The sequence below is a fragment of the Thermobia domestica genome, chromosome 9 (assembly GCF_964235325.1).
Source record: "Thermobia domestica chromosome 9, izTheDome1.hap1.1, whole genome shotgun sequence".
NCBI lineage: Eukaryota > Metazoa > Arthropoda > Insecta > Zygentoma > Lepismatidae > Thermobia > Thermobia domestica.
The window spans coordinates 243,766,959-243,785,199 of NC_137462.1; the positions used below are offsets into that span (position 1 = coordinate 243,766,959).

Sequence of the window (18,241 nt, forward strand, 5' to 3'; positions counted from 1 at the left end):
TATAAATTTACAAAATGAGGAGAAATAAATTTCCAGACGAGAAAACTTCATTTCTCGTCTCGTCTCGTGGGCTACCACTAGCCTTTGACATGTAGTCTCGGGCTCAATTTTTGATGGGAGAGCATTGAATGCATTTCAATGGTTCATATTCTACCTTAACCCTTTCACTACTGAATTAATTCTACACTTCTGAAAATTTTTGAGTTCAATACAACGCTACCAGACCGTGATGGTCTCTAAGATGCTTGTATCGCGTTAAAAATATTTCTTACATATCCATCTGAAGGCACATTTTACTTTAAGGGTGCATATACGAGCAAGAACCATATAGATGAGCGTTAAATATTGTGTCCCTTCCAGGGGACACTAGTAGTGAAAGGGTTAAAATATAGATACACGTCTGATATAGCATTCAAAACCAAACCATACCATTTGGTGTGACAGCCCTTTAGTAGGCCTGAGCCGCTCCAACGCCATCTGTTAGCGACCGCCTGAACTACGTCCAGCCTAGCGACAAACACGTGATGAGCGCACTGACTCGTCTCGTAGTGGCCGTCACGTTTTTATTGACTCCCCAGTTTTCCTCATGACGCTACTTGGAAGCCGAAAATTGAGGTGCACCGGGTGGGAATCGAACTCGAGACCACGCAGACGTGAGTCCAGCGTTCTAACCATTAGACTACGGTGTTACCTCCCTGCTAGAAATTGTCCGAAACTTCAACAAATAAACAAACACGAAGTTTAGCGTTTATTTTCAGCCTTGGGACTGTATGTGGCGTGACTTAGTTTAACATGGGAACTCAAACGCATGAGTTACCTGAAATAAGGGCCAAGTATCCTGCACCAAAGATAATCAAGATGGTCTTTACCCATTAGTTTGTGTGTCAAACATCCCTTAAAATATCATGTAAATTTTACTTGTTGAATAAAATAACGAAATATTACACTCAAGCACTTACAAATTTTGAAACGACCACAAAATATCTAAACAAACCAGATTATAATTTCAATTTCTAAGCGCTAATTATTTAGTCACGAGGAGGAGGAACCAAAACAAATTATTATTATTATTATATCTCACACACATTTTTTTTTTTTCATGAAAATATACAGTGCTTTCAACCCACTATTCTTCATAAACATAAAATATTTATGAAACTTGTTGACAAAGATATGTATGTACTTTAAGTGAAAATGATTACAACAATTAGTGTAAATTCTCATTTGTGCTATTTTACAAGAGAGGGAAGGTGAAATTATAATAAATAGCTACATTGCATGCCAGTGAGTTATAAGATTAACAATAAGCATGTGTAACTGTTCTACAGGACGTGTAATATGAATTATAATTTTATTTCCATATGTTTATGCGCAAGTTCACACTTCTTTGAGCTTCTAACAAAATACTGTTGTAATAAGTGTACAAAACACACAGGAGAAATTAATTATAGAAAATGTAATTGAATTTGAAAGAAGTTCAAGCAATAATAATAATAGTAACAGATAAAATACTCATATTACGTTCCGCTGGAGTACTATCTATTAGCAACGTTAAATCATTTCCGCTGTGATGAGTCTCAAGTAATTGAGTTCGTACATGTTTTTTTTTCCTTCCTTTTTCTTTTCTTGGATCAAAAGATCCAGTATGTTTCAATCAAAAATTTTCTTGTACGTCTTATATCTGGAGAACTACATATAGTATAGTCAAAGCCAAACAATCATTTAATTCAGTATGATGTGCTTATTCGAAAAAAAAGAAAAAGAAAGAAAGAAAAGAGAAAGAAAACTGAATTTAGGGTCCGTTCAAAAATTTTGTGGCCCCGGATCCAAACACTAATTCTTGGCCAATCTTTTGATCCATTTTTTGGATAATTCCTAAAATTCTTGTTATCTATTGAGTTTCGTTTTCCAAAATTAACAAGATCTACAAGCAGGCGCGCACTCAGAATTTTTTTTTTGTTGGGACGGTTCCAAGCTTGGGTGGGTGGGGGAGATACTACAAGCCACTACGTATATGTAATATGTAAGGAATATCATTATTCATCCGAAAACATGAGAACTAATTGTAAAATACTACCACGTATATATTTTTTTAAAAAAATGGTAGAACTAGATTGTTTTTATAAGAAAAAGAGTACAGATAAAGTGCAAGATCAAAATTTTCATGCTACATTAATCATTTCCCTGTTAAATAGGTATAGTTTTGAGGGAGTCCGGACCTGGTGGGGAAAAAAATGAAATCTTTCAGTTTTACGTCCCACGATTATGCCGGTTAAGTTAAAGGAGACGGTGATGAGAAATGAATGAAATGGTGGAATGAAGAAAGTGGGAGAATCCCGAGAAAACCCACGAGCACGGTGTTTGTCCACCACAAGGTCCACACGGCGCGAGCTGGGATCGAACCAGGGACCCCAAGCACCGGAGGTGAACGCTCTACCACTGAGTCACCGCCTCCCGGACCTGGTGGAGCCCCGCGGTTAGTGTGTCCCTGTGTACAAGTGTTTTTTTTTTTAAGTTAAAAAGTTAGGCTATTTTATACATGAAAAACAAATAATAGAACAACATTAAGCTCCGACGTAGTTATATAGATATCGTATGGGCCTGGGTGCAGGAAACCCGCATTCGATTCTCAATGGGAACTCATGTTGTTAGGATTCTACGTTAAGTTGTAGGTTAACGTCTCATATAGCCACGGTGCTGTAATGGACACTAAACCACAAATAAACCAATCAAAGATAATAATATTAAGTCATTATAAATACTAATGTTGTGTCTTCTTTGTATAATTTCTGTACATGACATGCGTTGTTGTAAATACTTTTATTTTTAACAGTTGTACACTAATGTTAAAATACTACTTCCTTTTTTGATAGTAAGTTTCCTTATTGCGGAAAAGTCTCAATTGATTTTTTCTTCATGAATTATCCAAATTGTATATTTATAATTTAAGGATGAACATGTTTTTTTTTTTTAGTGTGTGTGTCTATATATCTTAATATAGTAAATGTTTTATTTTTTCGTAATGTCTTGTTGAAGGGAGGGGAGGGAGGTAAAAACCTGGAAAGTTTCTTTTGCATACACCACTGAAGTAAACACTGCATTTACAACATAGCTAATAAATTATCTCATCATTTTGAACTTATCTTTTTTATGACTCAACGTTGAAGAGGTTTCTTCCAGGTATTTTTGTTCTAATACCAGTACATATGTTTGAGTAAGCCCATTCCCAAATTTTGATGAATTATAATTCGGGTATTAGAGGCCTGTGCATAATAGCTCGTAGAGATCTGAAACACTGCCAAGTTTGGCCAAGGCGGGATTAGTTTCATCGATCGCGTACGAAATACAATGGAACATCGATAACTCAAAGCTGAAGGGAATAGATAAAAATTCGAGTTCTTCGAGTAATAGAGGTTCGAGTTGTAAAGGTAGCCACAACAAAAATTTGAGATTCTGCGTTCCTCATGAAAAAGTGACCATATAACCTCTATAACTCTATATAAGTTTTATTCATTCAACCTCTAGAACACGAAGTTGTGAAAGTTCCTTAAATTAAGCAAGATGATTAATAAAGTAAAATGCTACTAGACATAAATAAAACACAGTTACAGTAGATATTAGGAACAATGACAATTACGTAAAAACATAGAACTATAACTACGAGTTAATCTCCAACTCGTAGAAGTTCGCAAATACGGAAGTTCGAGTTACCGAGTTTTAAAAAAAAATATATGATTATGAAACCCTTAAAATTCGAGTTATCGAGGTTGTAATTTTTAAACATTCAGTTGCATTGAGTGTTATGGAGAGTTCAAGGAAATGTGAAAAAATTCGAGTTATGGTAATATCATTTCTGAATGATTTTTAAAAATTCAAACGAAAGACGACCTTTCTGGTTGACTTTGAAGAACGAGCCTCTTGTCTTGTATATGAAGACCTGAAATGCCAAAAACTGGTGCTCGAAGAAACCTAAGAAAGACATTGCTACTTTCACAATATGAGAAAGTTTAATGCAGACAACGCATTCTGTTAGCAGTTATTACAAATACTTATAACCGTATTGGCACTTAGATCTCATAGCAGGATATTGATATGGGGACGTAGATCACATATAAGCGACAAAACAATAATTTCTAGTTTTGGTGCTTAGATCATTTAGCGTTTCAAGTCTTCATATCATCTCCAATGAAACTACATAGTTTCGATTATGTTAAACTCTTATGAAAAGATGTTAAAATTTCACATATAAAGATCAATTTCAGCCACAGATAATAAAAATTTTCTGCGAATATTAAATATAATGTAACATTAAAGTATTATTTATAGATATAAACTTAATTAATGTAAGCATTTTTCTTTCTCTCAGTAAAATGAAAATAAATACGTCGGAGAGTAAAAAGAAAAAGACGAACAATTTATATAGAAAGTCCTGAGTTATCTATCAGCTCCAATAATAACTCTTTTTATTTGTTATTAATATTGTTTTCATTGGTAACCCAAATGCAATAGAATTAATTCAATTCAAACGCATCTCTAATTTCTATCATTAGCAAATTATACTCTCCCCCCTCCCCCCCGAAAAAATCGCGTATTTAACTTACGTCGATTTCCATGGGTGTCAATCAGTCTTTTACTTGCTTCACCGTGGGCCGCGGTAGCTCAGTGGTAGAGCGTTCAACTCTGATGCATGGGGTCCTTAGTCGATCCCAGCTCGCGCCAAGTGCTGGACAAACATCGTGTGCGTGGGTTTCCTCGGGGTGCTCCCGTTTCTTCCCACTTTTCTTCATTCCATCATTTCATTCATTTCTCATCATCACTGTCTCCTTTACCCTAGCCGGCATAATCGTGGGACGTAAAACTAAAAGATTTAATTTCATTTTTGTTTCATCGTGTACACAAAGCACATTTTTTGAGAATTCATATACCAATAGTGTATTTAAAACGCAGTTTCAATTGGAAGTGTGTCAAAAGACGCTATAGTCTATGCTATTTTCTTCACAGTGTATAATGGTCCACACAATACAACAGAAATGCCTTAATTTCGTAGGTGTAAGTATCAATGTATTTAACTGTGTATATTTTGTGATATTCTATTTTGGCTTCATCGAGATTAACCTGTCACGGAACAGTGTTCTTGTCATCAGTATGAAAGTTTCAAAGTCAATTTCCCTGAGTTCTCTTGTGGTTATATGGATACCATACACGCTTTAGGCACGCTAGATCTGGGTTCAATTCCCGATGGGGGATCAGGTGATTCAAATTCCAGTTAAAGAATAGGTCCATGTTTGATAAAGCCTCCACAATCTAACCAATTCGAGTTCGATTCCCGGTGTAAGTATTTCTATATATGATTTGAATTACACGTTAAAGGCGTAAGTCGTCACCTCGCTTAGTATTTATGCATAAATTTCAATGTGCCACTGCAGTTTCGACTAAAAGGAATATTTCATGCAATCAGTACTTCAAAATCTCCCTTTGATCCAGTAGTTAAGCAGGCTCTTCTCTTCAAGCACAGCGTTACGTAGTTTCATTGAAGTTATTTGAAATAAAAATACACAAAGGATCAAATTGTAAATATTATTTGTCTATTTAGTTCTTGGAAATATCCCTGTTACTTCAATTCAAAGTTATGTATACAGTGCAGAGCAAGGACATGTCTCAGATCTGATGTTTTGTGTTGGATGCATTGCCACCAACAGCAATATTGGTATTCAAACAAAAATATACCTAAAATACAAATTACTTGCTGTTTGTTTATACAGCATCCTTCTAAGATTTCGAATATTATGTATCAGAGTTTGTGGTGGACAAACACCGTGTGCGTGGGTTTCCTCGGGGTTCTCCCGTTTCCTCCCACTTTCCTTCATTCCACCATTTCATTCATTTCTCATCATCACCGTCTCCTTTAGCCTAGCCGGCATAACTGTGGGACGTAAAACTCAAAAAAATGTATCAGAGTATCACTTTCTAAATAGTTTAGAATATGAATGTTGTTAGCAAAGCAATATAGGGATCTAGTTTTTCTTTAGATATTTAAATGTTATAAGCTAAGAAAAATAAAAATGTTCCTAAGGTGATTGCAGTTTTGGCATAATTTTTAAACATTTGTCTAGCGTAATTGTCAAAATACATTAAAGTTTTAAAATATGTAGGTTGTGCAGTAAAACATAATAGAAATAGAATTTCGTGACTATATACTAGCTCACGTGTATTCGTTAATGCAGATATCTAGGTTTAGTTTTCAGTGTAAGCTTCTTTGAATAAGATTTAAATGTAAACACTGTCCTCTTGCCTTTTGTCTTATTAGGAATCTATGATAAAAGAGGTATTAGAAATATAAAGAATGAACTATTTTTGACTCAATGGGTAATAGGTATGGAATATAAATTTAGATTCTAAGATGTTAACCTTATATTTGCTTATTAGCCCTGATAGTTAAGCTTACATGCAAAAGATTAACCTCTGAATATTTGGGATATCTTGCATGTTACTTGAAGTAATTTGAAAACAACAAGCTTGAAATTTATAGTAGATTGCAAGATAGGTTAAACGTTCAGCTTCAATATCCATCATATGAAAATTATTTTATCTGTGAGAAACGTGCAGTATCGATTACTTACTGAGGAAAATAATGTATATATTTACATTTTTATTCTTATTGGAAGTTATTTCGTATAAAATTGTTGGAACAAATTAACTTTGAAGCGCAGATTCCAGTTTATATTCAGGTCGTACTTTTCAGACTTCATAAATACTTAACATAGTGTATTTGGTTTCCTGGTATATATGTGTTGTACATGGATGGAGATGTCTTTAAGCTGTTTTATTTTCCAGATATTTTAAGTTTCCATAAATCGTATTTCTCTCAGTCATTACAGAAAAAATACTTTAGATGAAATCTTTTAGTTTTACGTCCCACGTTATGCCGGTTAAACTAAAGGAGACGGGAGAACATCGAGAAAAGCCACGCACACGGTGTTTGTCCACCACAAAGCTCATTTGACGCGATCTGGGATCGAACCAAGGACTCCATGCACCAGAGGTGACCGCTCTACCACTGAACTAATAGTACGTTAAAATATTAGAAATAATATTCATTTGCGTGTATTATGCTAGTTTTACAAATAATTATTCTACGTAAACAAAACAAATATCACACTTAATTAAATTGACAATAATTATTATGATGATACTCTTCTATAATAGGTATACACTCTTATCATTTATCATGATGATTCACTTCTAATCAACACACTGTACCACACTAAATTGATCAGGGTCTTAGTGGCTCAAGGTACTGGTAGCACTTACTTTTGGTGAATGGGTTCGAGGTTTGACCCCAGCTCGAGCCAATTGGACCTTGTGCTAGTTATATACCGTGTGCGTGAGTTTTTCGAGGTTCTCCCGTTTCCTTTAACAACTTGATTCCACCACTATCACCCATATCATCTTCATCTCCTCCCTTAGTCTTGATGCATAATCGTGGTACGTTAAACTTTTTAAAAAAGAAAAAAAATACTTCTCACTTCATCCAGTAATTAGATTTTATTCTTCGAAAATGGAGTACGCAGCGAGTGAAGAACAAAAGGACATTAAGTGGTTAATGCCAATCTTTCACATAATCCTTAATTAGTGTTGGTTACAAGATCAGATTTGGGGGTGTCTCATCTCAAAAAAAAGTCTTGAAAATACTCTCTCTTCTCGTATCAAGACACAAAATTTTTCTTTCGGTCATCTCGTAGGCAAAATTACCCTTCATATGTTCACATATATGTCTATGAACGTACATAATATATTATTATTATTATTACAGTAAATATTTAGAATTTTCTGTTGTTTTGTCTACAGGAGTCTAAGTTGGAAGTAACAGTAAAAACGCCAAAATATTTGTTAGAATATTGTTAAAATCTGAATTTCAGTGGACTCTTACGTAGGAAGTACTATGAATAAAATGGTCAATTGATTAGAAATATTCTTTATCACTGCATGACTTGTAACACCTTATTCATACTCGTCATACGATGAATTTGGAAATAACGTTGGTCCCAGCCTACAAGTAAAGTTACCTTTCGATGGATGGTTGAATGAATGGATTGGAGTTTGGACCTACAGCTTAAGATGAAATGCAAACTACCGTTCTAATGCATTGAAATTTCAAAGGTCTCCCACTATGAATCGAACTCGGGACCCCATGCACCAAAGATGCGCGCACTTGCCACTGGATTAGCTGGGTGGGCTATGGTATCATTGAAACTTGGATGCTGGGACTGAGGGAAAAGCCTAGAAAAGTTTCATTCAGAATAAGGAAAAGTTGTATTCGAACTCAGGGGACTGTGAGTCAGAAACGCTAATCACTTATTTACATTAGGTAGAGTTTTTAATATAAAAAATCACTAAAACAAGATGGCTGATTTTGTTTAATCAAATCTGCACTTACATATCCGTTTACGAAAACCATAATTTCTCTCTTCTTTTTCGTAACAAGTAGCACTCTTATTGTATATATGCTAAAATTTCTCACATTGTTATTTTCTTTACTTAACGTAGATGCAATGCACTTTTAATAAATATCTATATTATAGATAGTGCTGTTTGCTTGGCAAGTAGACGCATATAGAAAAATTAGGAAATTTGTTTAGAAGATAGACTATATACAGTGGCGGATCCAGGATGTGATCAAGGGAAGGGCTAAACCATACTTTGCCGCTTTATCCAGTGTAAAGCAGGATTGAAGCCTATTTTATCCAGTGTATACCTGAGCGTCAAGGGGGAAATCACAGCCCCTATAGCCCCTTGAATCCGCATCTGTATATATATATAGTGTTGACTAAATTGCTAATTAACACGTTAGCCGCCAAGCCAAATTTTGGGGGTATTTTGGACCACACTATTTGTGCATCAAAATTATGCACATGGCGGCCAAAGTTCAGAGTAAATAATACTTAAATATATATTATCTAAATTTCGAACTTACATGGGGAAATTTCACTTAAAGAAGGGAAGAGATAAAATTTGATGTGTAAGATCCCGATTAACCGAGCCTTTGGATTAGCCGAGGTAGCTAAAAAGAATGCATATTACATTTGTCGTTAGAAATGACACGCATGGCTGTTTCCGAACCACTAAGTCCCAAATCTTCGGGCTGAGTCGTCTGTCATTGTGTATCGATATAAGATCGCAACATGGAAAGATTTTCCAGAAAACAATTACTGACGTTTTCAAAAAGTGTTTTTGTACGGTGCTGTATGTATGTAAAAATATTGTCGTTTTTTAAAAAATTAGTTTTAGAATTATGTAATTTGCAGTGCATACTACTGTACCTAGTTGATCTCCATATTATCAGAGTTTTTTGCGTATCCGAGGTGAGTTTGTCCAATTACCCTAGATAATCGTGAGTGTACTGTATTCAAAAGTTTTTTTTTAAATGCTTTAAATAATTCATTACTTTTAAAAATAAGTATAGAGATAGTTTTTTCTTTTAAGAAATAATTGTCTATTTACGATAATTAAGAGGTAAGATAGATAAACTTAATAATTCACAATTGCAAAAGTAATTATTCTATTTACTCTCTAATAAAATTAATAGGCTAGTCATAATTATATAAAATGATTTTAGAGCTAGAGTCGTCCATCTCCACTCTTATAAAAATAGAAATCAGATATGTAAATTTTCCTATCTTTAGACAACTTAAATTGAGATTGATGTGCCATACTTTACTATGCAAGTAGGTAAGATTTTTGCAGATACAAGACTTGGTAAATACACGTCAGAGCAGTTACAAAAAAATGCCAATTTCGGTTGGAAGTGAAGTTTTGAACTCTCCAGCGCTAAGCTTTTTACATCAGTGCATAAGTGAAGACCTACATCACAAGGTTAGTCTTATTTATAGTCTTTTGTTACCAAACCGAGGTAAAAATTATCTTTTTTATTTTTTGATACTTCAACTGAAGAAAACTAAGATTTGTTTGTTTGTAGAAGTTTAGAGTTTCTTTTCAGTCCCGTGGCTATGTAACATATGCACCTACAGTTTAAGAGGCCCCATCACGGCGAAATTAAAACACCACTAATTTTACAGTAATTATGTGATATCTTCAAACAAATAAAAGATAATCGAAAAGTGCAACAAGAGCTCGCTAGACAATATCATTTTACATATGATACCATTACCACGATTCACTTATCTACTTTCGATTTCCAGCCATTTCGTAAATCGTCATTTATTTTCGCGTTTTTAAATGGCTGCCAACGGAAAGCTATTACGTGACTCGTGATAACGGTAGTTCATGTAAAATAATATTGTCTAGTGCGCTCTTGTTCCACATTTCGATTATCTTTTATCTATTTGAAGATATCACATAATTACTGTAAAATTAGCGGTATTTTAATTTCGCAGTGATTAGGCCTTTTAAGGTGGAATCCGAAGCACCGTAATGCATTCAAATTTTAATGCCCTCCTACTGGGAATTGAACCCGGGACCACGTGCACTAAAGGCGCGGGCGCTAGTCACTACACCATAGGGAAGACAGGATTGCTAAGGATTTCCCCTATTCTTTATTTTTTTACTTTTCATAAATAACTGAATAGCAATATCGAACAAAATTGTCCATACATTGTAAGAAAATAATTAACTGAGCAGTAGGTATATATAATGTTAGTGGTCACCGTTCTTGATTCAGAATTGGGAGGTTGTGAATTGAAACTCCACGGTGGCAATTCCGATGGAGATTTTCCTGATTTTCTCCTCTCAGTTGCATCAGGCGAACACCGGGATGGTACCGTTAAGCATAACCCTGATCGCGTTCTTTGCATTCATTTTCATTAATTTATTGTTATTGCCTGTTTCATATAACTTATTGTATATTCCGAAATACTCTTACAGTATTTCACTTACTATACCAGAAACGATATTGGATTGAAAGGAAGATTTATTCAATATCAAATTTAATTAATCATCAAACACATCAATGATTACACATTATTAATTACTCTCGAAGGCCTTTCATGCACATGATCCCGGGTTTTGCTTTTGGCGAGGCTCACATTTTCGTAGTATTTCCGATGTCGTGAGGCAACCAGAGAGCTACTTGAATTAATAAGTAGCAGGTTTCAGTTTGGAAAACCAAGAATTCTGTGGAGTTCAGAGCCAGAGGAACACTATCAAGTTAAGCTTGCACTATCTAACTGGTCATAATCCTCCATCGACTGTACTTTCAGAAAATAAAAGTAAAGAAGGTACATACGTTTATGTTTTCACTCACTTATGGTATCTTTAAACGATACAGAAGATGAGTAAATGAAAAAATAATTATGTAATTTAACGTCCCACGCTTATGCTATTTAGGCTACAGGAGACAAATAATTAATGATAATGAATAGTAATATAATTGGTAGATTGAGAATAAGAAAAGAAATGGGAAAATCCCGAGAAAACTCACGGACACCATGTTATCGACGATGCTCTTATTTGCAGTCGAAACTCGTGTACTTCAAGCGTATTATACAACGAAATCATTACATACAATTTTCATTTCATGCGTATTCTTCATTTGTGTACAAAAAGAAAAATATTACAGATATACTTAAATAAATATTACATGTTTTCTACAGCACACTTTCGGTGTTGTATTTGGTCGTGAAACTCAATTGGCTCCGTAAAATTGATCAGCACAAGCACAGTTACGCGAACAGCAATGTACAATGTAGTGAATAATTTTAATAATAGATATTAAAATAATTTTATATTTTTAAATGTAATTATCAGAAAATTATTATTTTTTCCTTGAGTATTCCAATAGTAAACACTTTTCAATTCATATAAGCTGTATTTTTCGTTTCAGTTTATAAAGCCCCTTATTATTATTATTATTATTATTATTATTATTATTATTATTATTATTATTATTATTATTATTATTAAACAAACTTGTTGAAAAATTTTAGATGTCTTATGTAAACTCATCTTTCTGCGATCAAATACTTATTACTATTCCTTTATGATTACAAGAATCTTTACGATTATCTTATTAAGAATTCCTCATTATTTAATTTACTTTCTAAACCTATTAAACCTTATGTATTTCATAAAATAATCATGTTTGTACACTAAACTTAAATTATTTAATATTTAACTTTGTGCAATAAGATACTACACTTATCTACACCGAAGATAATTTTCTTTACATTGATTCCCGTACAATCAAGAATTTATACGCTGGAAATATTTCAAAACTACTGAAAATATAATAACAATGCTTTAAAATAAACATTACAGTTGAAAACACACAAAGGAAGGCTCTTTGGTGTATTTTTTTAGTGTATGTATTTAATGCAGTGCAAGTAGATCTTGGCTGATTGATGTATTGCCTATATGTATTTCATTTACATACATTTTTTTCGATCAAAAGATCCAATATACTTCAATCAAACATTTTCTTGTAGGCCTTATATTGGTGAACTACATATCTATAGTATACCCAAACTCACACTATCACTTAACTCAGTTTGATGCCCTTATTCCGTTAAAAAAAAAGAAAGAAAACTCGATTTAGGGGCTGTTCAAAAATTTTGTGGCCCCTGATCCAAAAACTAATCCTTGGCCAAGATCGCGATCTTTTGATCCATTTCTTTTATATCATTCCTAAAATTTTTGTTTGTTATATACATATATGTTTTTAAAACCCGTATCAATGCAATTGGAATCACATTTAAAGATATGTAGAAAAATGTAGCTATAAACTGATTCCTGCTGAGATATATTTTTTGAAAATAATTTAATTTTGTGTATACTCGTGTATAATATTTAAAATATAAATAAAAATGTCTATAAAATAATTGAAGATTAAAACATAACTATAATTGTTTTCTCCACTTTAAAAGTACTAGGTATATATGCAGATAACAGTCTTGGAGTATATACCCTAGTCCATCCAAGTTTCGCGCTAAGTGTACGATATACGTTCCATTTGTTCTTTGGAGTAATAATGGGAGTTCCTGCGAATCCTCTATATTAGTGTAATACAACAAGAAACACGTCCCTATCTCAAATGTTTCGTCAACTCATGTAATTGATTTATGCCTATTAGAGTCTAATTGCCCGGAGGAGCGAAGGGTTGCTTCTATCCTCTCATCAAACGTCAGGGAGCGACCGAGCGACGGCCAAAGGGCCAAAGTGTTTGCCGAGGGCCGACAACAAGAGCGGAAAAGGTGGGCGGGAAGCTGCGGCTAATCACTGCTCCGAGGGGCGGACAGGAATTTGCTCTTCGCATTTTCCATCGTTTACGAAGTTAAAGAGCTTTCGGCTCACGTGTTACCGTTCTTTCGTCTCATCTTTCCGATTGTCGCAGCCTTTCCCACTCATGTAGAAGATGGGTTTTGATACATTCAGATAACTTTCTTCACCTAATACAGTATATATGTTTTATATATAGAGAGAAAGACAAAAAATATAATTTGATACTAGATTGAAGGCTAGGCATGGTTAAGTGTGTTTATATTAGAAAGTATTTCTAATAAATCTAATTTGGTTAAAGTAAGAAAACAAATTTAGTTATAGCAATACGAAATACAACGACTTTTACGCTAAACGTAATTTCGTTGTCTTACGACTGCTTTCAAAATGCACGAACTGCGTTATTTAACATTTTAAACCTATTTTATTGAACGAAGTAAAGAGTAAATAATTGTCTAGTATTTTTCCTTGGTTTATCGAACTCGAGATCAAGTGACAAAGGAACTGATTTTAACCAATTAGCTATTTAAATCCATATATATAAGGATTTGTGGTCATCTTATATCCTACTTCAATTTTCCTTCCTACAGTAACGTGTATATTTTAAAATAAGAATATCCAGATGTAACATAAATGTCACAAATACAAATATGTGACACACACACAAATATTATTCCTAATGAGTGAGGAAATATCTTCATCTTTGCTGAGTCGAATAACATACAAATGTTTTCGAACATGTTACGTATCTTTGCCGATGACGGAGCACATTAATTCAAGTTGTCAGAAATGATATAAGGACGAAAATACTTCTATAATTCAATAATGAATAATGAAGAGAAGCCACAATAATTAGGACAAATGGGCAACATTATTACAAACATCTAATTGATTTAGTTTATTCGAAGTTTTATATCCTATCAGGACAGTAAACATTATGCACCCTTAACTTATAAATTATGATTAACTCGAGCGAACGATTCGATTATTATACCCTAAAGCTATTCTATAATTTGTTATGTAAACAATATTATTAAAATAAATTTAGTAGAGTCTAATATAATGATTCCGAATTTCATTTCTCGAAATTTAATTTACACTACGCTGTATTATAGACTTTCTTATTGTGATACATGGTGCTATACATGCAAATAGGACGTATATAACGAATTAAATGTCTTTTAAATACTAACTATAAAATAATTTTGTTGGGAGGAAATATATCATTTATAGCATCATATTCCTAATGTATTTATTGGAAAATAATGTAACAATGTTGCTAACCTTCTCGCACGAATCTTATTTTCTGTATGTTTTCATATATTTCTAGACCTCTAGTTATGAAAAGCTTAAATTATACTGTGCAAACCGGAAAGTCAATCCAAGTTAGTATAACATACTTTATCAATAATAGTAATATAACCGAAATTTGTAAGAGGATGACGGGTTAGTTTTTGTAAAATTACCAATGTAGATTTCTTCCTGCTAAAATCTTTACGGACAATGTGAGAAGTTCAAAAGCCACTGATGTATACAGAAACTAATTTGAAACCAAATTTAAATACGGTAACTAAATTATGAGTGTACTGAAAGTAGTCGGAAGGGGAACAGTGGCAAAGTGCTTATCTCTGGTGAGCAGGATCGCAGGTTTATGCCTGGGTTATCGTAGCTTTGAGGAATACAATATCTCCCAGTTTTCTTGGGTACTCTTGTTTCGTCTCTTTAATAATTATTCCACTAGCCATTTAGTCACCATATAATTTTCGTCGTTTAGTTTAAATATTTCATTTAGGGTCTAATGTCATGCAAAGAAGTTGAATTCATAGGAAACTCTTTGGAAAATAATGATAAATACAAACAAAAGAGTAAGACATAATTAATAAGTAAAATTTTCCTTCCTTTTGCATTTACTGCTATAGTTGTAAGAATACTTGTATATGAGTACTAACATTCACATTGCTGTCAGGAAGAGAGAGAATCAATGAACAGAATCCGTACCAAAAAAGAAAAAAAAATCTATCCACGTCACAACTGTTTAATATCTAGTCTTTTTGAAATTTGTGTCGTTCATTTCACTACATGAAATATCGGAAAGGGTAATTCTGAAGTTGAAGGATTGCAATAAAAATATATTATTGTCAGCGGCGTATTTAGAGGGGAGGCTTCCGGGCTTAAGCCCCTCCCCGAAATCTTACTTACTATAGTAAAATATATAAAATATCTTGCAGAATTTTCACATTTTCAGGCAAAGCCCCCCCAAAACAAAATCGTAAATATGCCACTGATTATTGTGCATACAAAATCACACGCACACACGGATTAAAATAATGATCTTTCCTTCATAGCTGAAGCTTTTTCATAAACACTTGTTGTATTGAAACACACGCATAAACACACCAAAAATTCAACGTCGCACTTATAAATGTGTTTGAGCCATGAAAAGCTTATTTTTAGACTCAGTACGAGATTTCACCACATATAATAATGTACTCCTGTAAAACACTGGAACATCCATTGTCTTTTTAAGGGGGAGGGAGGGGGTGAAAACGTAAACACTGTTATAATTGTGGAGAAAGGTGAAGAAAAACAACAGAAATTGGAGAAAATCAACCGGCATGAAAAGTGAGTCAACAGCCTGCCTGTTGAACAATCAACTGTAGTGAAGCATGAAGAATGAAGACTGATGTGGCTGAATGATCGTCGAAGCTGATAGAATCAAAGGGGAAAAAAATCCTTGCTTGGCTAATTGCAGGACTCGGTAGAAAGGAAAGGGGAGTTTTCCAACACCTTTAAGCTAAAGAACAAACAAAGAATGGCTAAGGGGTGGGAGCTTAACGCACCCCCTTCCCCTACGTCCAGGTGATAAGGGCTTACATGTTTCTCCTTTTGAAAATCTTACAACCGTAAGGAGGTCGAAGATATCATGCTGTAACAAAAGCTATAAAAAAAAGATCGGAAACCGGCAAGGGTCAGGGAAAGAATGACTCGGTCGGTGAATACCCCAAAATCCTCTTTCCCTATCACCTCCAAACCCCTAAAGATACACAATTTTCTTCTTTTCATTGTAGATGTATAGATTTTTTTTTCCATCAGCAGTTTCTATTCGAATTACTATCAACTATTCAAGGACAAAATTTACAAAACTCATATAATGGTAGATCTAATAAGTCATTGAAAAAAAAAATCACATCACACAGTTATGGATTGATACATGAATATGTTTCAACTTTTAAAAATCACTTCATATATAGGCTATGTTTTCATTAAAAGCTTATATCTGTATGTGGGACAAATAACAGCCTCTCCCACGGAGAATCATCTTCCGCCCCTCTCCTTTTCGTTAAACTAACAAAACAACAATGTCATATTATCACCTGCTACATTCAAATCACTCATCCAAAGTTCGCCCACTTGGTCAATTAGCAAAAAACCAGTTTTATCCATTTTAATGAAATTTTGCCCTCCCCTTAGACTTTCCCTCTTAAGAAGCTAATAGCATTGAAGAAAAAAATCCATTTTGCTACAAAACTCTTAAACCAATAAAGCACATCCTCTTATAAAGCGAATACAAAAAAAAAGCATATTAAACGTAATGCACACATTAATGCAGCAAAAACAATAAAAAAATAATAAAAAGATTGTAGGTGTCACAACTCTAAGCGGCTACGCTCAACAGTAATATCGTCAATAACACATCAAGATCAGTCTTTCTAATCTTCTTAAATGTCTGTGTTTGAACATTTAAAGGAGATAAAACACAATAAACTCACCTAAGCTGTCAGAAATCTGTTACTGAATGCAGCCTCAGATAAAACAAGCCTTAAGCCTGTTACAGAGCAGCTTAGACCGTCTCAAACCGTATTAAATAAGACCACGATTGATCCACTGCAATCCCCAACTTTTCAAACACACGACATCGTCTAATGGCGACTCCTGTGCAACCCATAGCGCTGCGCAAAGTCACGTGCTTAAGTCGAGCCAATAATATTTCAACAAGAATCGTAGGGATCCACCTTCCAGGATTAGCTATGCATGCGCGCCAGAAGAGGATTTTATACCTCTTCTGGGGCGCTTGTCTCTCTCTCTCTTTCTCTCTTGTCCAAACCGACATGCATTTCTTTTGTGAATGCCAACTGCAAACAAAGAGCAGGCGGAGAGACTGTGTACACGAGAGCCGCCCCCTTCCCCCACTTAAAAACTCATCCCTTTTTGCCTTCTCTGCCTCCTTCCACCTTCCTCATGAAGCAGCTCACAAGTAAACTCTAAGGTTTCTGGCCAACAGTAATCAATACCTGTTCCCTCTCAAAGCTTTCGTGCACGCAATTATTTCAACAACAGAAAAAGTATCTTTCTTTCTCTCTATCTACTTTTATCAACAGTCTTCCTTCGCTTTCTTACATCTCATGATCTTTTCCTCCTTTACGAAAAAAAAATCATCTTTGCTAAAATTGTTCATTCTTGTACAGAATCCTGAGGAGAGTGATCTACAAGTTATATACAGTGCATTCACAAAATCATTTACTTCCTTTATCCTTTTGATCTCACTAGCATAAATAACAGCGAAACGTCTATCAATCTCTTCTTTTTGGGGGGTTAAGGGGGTAAGAAAAACACGACGTAAGATGGAAGAAAAATAAATACGATTTTAAAATAAAGAATTAAACAATATCAGAACTTTTTTCACTTAAACTATCCTAGTAGCGGAGACAACTTGCAAAACGCTTGCTGTAAGCTTGAATTGCAAGTCGGCCAAACTTGCATCCAGCTTGATTGGAAAACGTGCAAGCATGCCGCAAGCTGGATTCAAGTAACAAAGTTACATGGAGGCAATAGTGTATTCAGTGTTACATTCAAGCTTGACGCAAGCGTTTTACAAGCCATATCAAGCCAATAGCCAATGAATGGCCAGTGATGCTATGACGCTCTACGAAGGGTCTAAAGCATCGCTTGCAAATACAACAAAAGGCAGATTGTATGAAAGCATGCGTTTCAAGTGCAAGCGTAGAAAGCC

At 34.4% G+C, this 18,241-nt stretch overlaps 1 protein-coding gene across 3 annotated transcripts in view; it reads right to left on the bottom strand.

Annotated features, from left to right (window-relative positions):
• Nucleotides 1–17,227, bottom strand: part of LOC145660639 (homeobox protein OTX2-B-like) — a 194,775-nt gene extending 177,548 nt beyond the window's left edge. Inside the window, exon 1 of one of the 3 annotated variants that reach the window (XM_081725928.1) lies at nt 17,001–17,220. The gene's annotated coding sequence lies outside the window, so the exon portion shown is untranslated. Of the gene's footprint in view, nt 1–17,000 lie in introns of all 3 variants that reach the window. The other 2 variants (XM_081725929.1, XM_081725930.1) reach the window with 2 other exon arrangements.
• Between the last annotated feature and the right edge of the window lie 1,014 nt (nt 17,228–18,241).